This window comes from Charadrius vociferus, unplaced genomic scaffold (genome assembly GCF_000708025.1).
Source record: "Charadrius vociferus isolate BGI_N301 unplaced genomic scaffold, ASM70802v2 scaffold342, whole genome shotgun sequence".
In the NCBI taxonomy this organism is placed as follows: Eukaryota; Metazoa; Chordata; class Aves; order Charadriiformes; family Charadriidae; genus Charadrius; species Charadrius vociferus.
The window spans coordinates 323,628-329,560 of record NW_009647231.1 but is presented as its reverse complement, the minus strand read 5'-3'; positions in this window follow the sequence as shown (position 1 = coordinate 329,560).

Genomic DNA, 5,933 nt, shown 5'->3' with positions numbered 1-5,933 from the left:
GGACCTTTAGGCTTAAACCAAAGACTTTTCTTAACATCTTTACCTGAGCAAAGGTACTTAAGTAAAGGTACATAAGTAATGGTACGAGGACTGAGCATGCATTGCCATGCATGGAAGGGAAGCTGGCAAAGACGTAGGCTGAAAGAAGAGTGGAACAGAATCAGACTGATAGGTGATATCAAAACCATTGTTGTGCCCATTCACATTCTTTCCTTTTTTGGGGTTGGCACTTGGGTGGTCTGTCCATTGAGACAATTCAGTACCCAGGAATTATATTAAATTTCTTGTTCTTCTGCTCTCCTGAAGTAAATTCCAGTAGCCTTTCTGAAACACTGTGGAAACTTACGGGAGCAAAATATTTCAAGTATGTACAGCTGGCTTGCCTCCAACCTTTTTCAAATACCAGCTTCGCTGTCCCAAACGTGAGCATGTCAGTAATGACAAAGGCAATAAAGAAATGCAAACACATTAAGAGGCAACACACCATGAGGAGGCAGAGAAGCATCAGAACAGCGAATGAGAATCCACATTAAAACTAGCCAATTAGTGAAATGCCATCTGTTCATCCAAACTTCACTCAAAAGCAGGAGGTTTTCCTGTTTAATGGATTAATTAATTCTTCAGGGTGTGGAAAAATGAGTGCTTAGTTGCGATCTTTTCCTCTCTATCTGGCCTCTTTTATTGGACAAATCATTATGCAAGTACCTACCTTGAAAATATGGCTCGGGCAGCTTCCCCATGGTGCTCTAGTATTTTTGTCTGTAGCAGTGTTGTATGAAACTTGGCAGGATCTATTCACTGGACATCAAACGTGCTTTTCTTAAAAAAAAAAATCCTGATGCTATCCTTCAGTGCAGCTGTGTTAATCTCTTGACACAGTTCATTTTGGTTTGGGACAGTTTCCCAAGAAGGAAATCAGAGTGAAAGAGGGGTGAGTTCCAAGCCAGGCTGGGTGGAGTAGAACCATTACAAGATGATGTGTAATACAGCTTCCAGCAGAAACATACTCTTGCTTTGAGCTTTGTCAAAGCTTGTCCCAGACTTGCTGAAAAATCTGTAAGTATGGCCTTAATTTTTGTTTTAGAATGAGCTGAAACTGAGCAAAACTTGCTAAGTTTTGTTTCCAAGGCAAAAGTACAATTAGTTTTTGCTTCCAGACATGGTGGAAAACAGAAAGAACTATTAAACCACTTCTCCGCTTCTCTCTCCTTCTCTCCTTCTACCATTTTTGCCTTTCTCCTAATATCGAGACATTCACAAACTTCAGCAATTCAGCTTCTATTGAGTTCACACACTTTTAATACAGTTTTCCACAGGCTGTGGATCATGCCAGCTAGGAGTACAGAGTACTTTTTAAAAACTGCTTGCGTAGAGTAAAAAAGAAAATGTATGCAGGTTCTAAAACTTTGATTGTCTAGTTTCATTGCTTGCAAGTTTCTTGATGAACAGAAGCCCTGTTGGCTAATTTATGCCATCTCAGTGAGAACAATGTTACCGCTACGCTCAACAGCAATAGTGCCAATGAATTTGGACCATCAGCTGAGTCCTTCACATTATGACAGCACTGCACACTAGGGGTAAATATTTTTCTCTTATACATAAGTTTCCTGGAAATTTTTCTTTGCTAAAACATTGTGCTGTGTGTCATGATTTGATAGATGTAATGTACTAAATCAGTGCTTTTATGCTGGTTTTGTTGCAGAAAAAAAAAGAAGAGAGGAGTTTTGCAATGGAAATGTGGTTGTGTTTAGATTAAGGCAGTAGTTTAAATTCACGAGTTCCTATCTATGTGTTTTATGTGTGTCTGTGTCACTGTTGGCACAGCTGAGTGAAACCTCCAGATAACCCTAAATTGTTTCATACACAGCCTGAGACAGTCCATGGCTTCAAGTGCCCCAAAAAACTTTAAAACCCTGAGGATTTCAGTGGTGAGCAGAGTCTGACCTTCTGCCTCAGGCTTCTCCCTCAGCTGCCTCCTCCAGGAACAGCTTTGCATGGGGCTGCTCTGTGATCAAGATTTCCAGATACAGTGATAAATGGTTATAGATGAAGTAATAACATTCACTTATATAAGTAATATGGTATGCACATTTGACAGCTACACTGTTATAAAGAAAAGTGAAAATTGATTCCTTTTATTGAATTCATGCTGCCTTTAATATGCCCTAACAACAAGTTGCTGTTATATGAAGCAGAGGTTCTCACTACACGGCCCTCACCCACTGACCTCTGCCATCCTCCTTGGCTCTGAGTCACTGCCGAACAACACATGAGACCAGAAAAATTTCAGCAGCTGGGAGTCCCCACATTGAATCTGTGTGGAAATAGACATGGTAGCTGGATATGGGTATATCTTGGCTGAAGGAATGTAAGAGTGCTTCAGAATAAAGCAACGTTACTCACGGTTTGTTGTTAACTCAGGCAAAGACACAGTCTCCATCCTGCTAAAGGCTTAGTCCTCACAGTGAGGAACGGGTGCAAAGATGTAAGCCAGTTGTTCCTATAGGAAACAGGTACCAAACAGTAGGTGCAGCATTAAGTGCCCAGGTGCAAGCTCCTGTCACATCTCTAGTAAAACATTAAGTTAAAAATATTTACAAGGAAATCTCCCTCTATCTCTGGTTCGTAGAAGTGTAGCTCCTTTCCTTCAAGCTTGCCCTCAGTCTAACAGCTTTCCTTAATCCCTGGAACTACAAGAAAATAGTGCCCTTGTCATTCCTCTCAGGGCTCATCTAGTCCCTGCTCCAGATGCAAGTTCCTTATGTCCCTTGGATTTCCCTTTCCGCTTGCTTTAGGTTGCAGTCCCCCAAAACACATAATTTGTTGTACTAAGCCACACATAAAGGTGTGCAGCTTAGAGTCCCAGTGCTGCCTGCCAGCTTGAAGCTCAGAAGCCTCCCTAAGCTCAGCATGCCATGGGGAAGCTCTCCTAGAGGGACCTCACTCTGGACGTCCATGACAAAGCAACTACCCTAAAAAACCTCTTCTTTTTTGCCTAACCACAGCCTTGTAAGAGAAAGGTACAGGCAGTGAAGAGCAAACAGGCAAAATCCAAACTGTACAGTATATCCCCCAGCTAAAGGCAGTGTAGCAACAACACAGTGCTGGTACAGGGGTGTCTCAGTTCTCTCAAAATGGCATTCGGAAGGTTTTCCATATATCCTACTTCTCTCATAATTTGAAGAGTTTAAATACCACACTGGCAAAACCTTTCTGTCTGTTCCAGCCTCGTTTTGCAGCCTGACTTCCTTCAGCTTTTTGTTCTCAAGCAATTGTGCTCATTAGGTGAAATGTTCAAACACTTCTCTTTTCTCAATTAATTTTAGGAGGAATGTGCACAATACTGTGCTTTAGTGCTACTGTATGGCTGTGTAAAAGCATTTTCATCGTTCATGATTCTGAAATAGTAACATGAAATGAAAATCTCTATTATGGCAAGTGTTCTCAATTTTTCAGACTTCCTAATGACGATGAACAAACTTCAGAGCTGGGGAAACCTGTTCTTGCCAAGTTGTGTGCAGTGATTGCTAGTGAGGTAGGATAGGAGCTTTCTGTGCCTCTCAGCCCCACCAAAATCTCAGAATAGAGCCAGGTGTAGAGGCATCTCCCTGTGACTCATGTGCCTGTGTGTGGCTCAGACTCCTCAACAGAACAATTGCCTTCAGGGATTCAATGCTTGGGGGACCCCCATGCAGGCAAAATGATTCACTCATAGAATATTACCAGATTTGATAGAGCTTTCCATAAAACAGGAAGCCAATCTTCACAGTGCTATTTGCTATAATTTAGCAGATGGGTGATGTTTCTATAGAATAGGATGGAAAAAAAGGTAACAATAATGTGAAAATAGCTGGGTCCCTTTATTGGCTTGTTAGACATTTTAATTTCAAAATGAATGTCCACTTAAAGCCATCTCAAAGGGCATTAACAGTGTTCATCTATTAAATACTGTCAGTAACATTTAGGATCTGATTGTGGGAAAGCCCTGAAGGGTGAGCAATATAAATTGCAAAAGGAGCCAGTTCTGCTCAGTTTATATTTGGAGGATTCAACTTTCCCAAAGTTCATACGTATTTCTGTTTTGAGTTCTATTGGAAACTGTTTCTAAATACATAGGAATTTAGACAGGGAGTTTTCCATTAGTTATGAATACTGTCAGGTACCAGGTCCCAAGACATATATTCTTCTAGTTATTTCTTTAAAGTTTCACAGTTAGACTGACAACTAATCAAAACTTCATATAGCATGTTGTTAACAAGAAATACTGTAATGCTTAGTCTGAGTGGGGATTAATTTTCTTGCTTGCCATAAAATGTTACCTTCCTGTTTTTATGGACCCTTTATTTGGGCTCTGAATAGCAGCAGAACAGCTGCCTCAGCGTCAAGGTTGTTTTCAAAGAGCAATTTGGCTTCCAGGTGCAGATACATTTGCCTGCCTGTTAAATATCAGGTACCATGGCATTTCCACAGACAGCAGCTTTATGATACTGAGGGAACATGGAGAGGGTGCTGAACACATACATCACTGAGCATCAAAGGTTAATCCAAGAAGGCACCTAGAGCAGTATCTCTTCACAAACCATTAAATTTCTTTGACACAGTTGGATTTGTTTCACTTGGATATCGTGTTTCATTCAAGCCAAGATGACCATTTGATCAGGTAAAGGCCTAAGAAAGTAGTTTTGAGCTTTCTCATCACTGAATCACAGAACCACAGAATGGCCAGGGTTGGAAGGGACCTCTGGAGATCATCTAGTCCAACCCCCCATGCCGGAGCAGGTATACCTACAACAGGCTGCCCAGGGTGGTGTCCAAGTGGGTTTTGAATGTGTCCAGTGTGGGACACTCCACCACCTCTCTGGGAAGCCTGTTCCAGTGCTCTACTACCCTCAAAGTAAAGTGGTTCCTTCTCATGTTTAGATGGACCTTCCTATGCTCAAGTCTGTCCCTGTTACCTCTTGTTCTATCACTGGGCACTGCTGAATAAAGACAGTTCCCATCCACCTGGCACCCTCCCTTTAGGTATTTGTAAGCATTAATAAGATCCCCCCTCAGTCTTCTCTTCTTCAGACTAAAGAGACCCAAGTCCCTCAGCCTTTCCTCATAAGAAACATGTTTCAGCCCCCTAATCATCTTTGTAGCCCTTTGCTGTACCTTCTCCAGCAGTTCCCTGTCCTTCTTGAACTGGGGAGCCCAGAACTGGACGCAGTACTCCAGATGTGGCCTCACCAGGGCAGAGTAGAGGGGGAGGATGACCTCCCTCGACCTGCCGGCCACACTCTTCTTGGTGCACCCCAGGATGCCATTGGCCTTCTTAGCCACCAGGGCACATTGCTGGCTCATGGGCATCTTCTTGTCCACCAGGACCCCCAGGTCCCTTTCCACAGAGCTGCTTTCTAGCAGGTTAGTCCCTAACCTGTACTGATGCATGGGGTTATTCCTCCCCAGATGCAGTACCCTACACTTGCCCTTATAGAATTTCATTAGGTTTCTCTCTGCCCAACTCTCCAGCCTATCCAAGTCACGCTGTAAGGTGGCACAGCCTTCCATTGTGTCAGCCACCCTTCCCAGTTTTGTGTCATCAGCAAACTTGCTGATGGTACACTCTATCCCTTCATCCAGGTCATTGATGAATATATTGGACAGGATTGGACTGACCCCCCGGGAAACACCACTTGTTACTGACCTCCAACTACACTCTGCACCACTAACCACAACCCTCTGAGCTCTATCTGCCAGCCACTGTTCAATCCACCCCATCGTCCATTCATCTAACCCTCACTTCCTAAGTTTGCCTGTGAGGATAATGTGGGAGATGATAGTGTTGAAAGCCTTGCATCCACCCATCATGTCAGAAGAAACTTAAAATAGAATCATAGAATGGTTTAGGTTGGAAAGGACCTTGAAGATCATCTAGTTCCAACCCCCCTGCC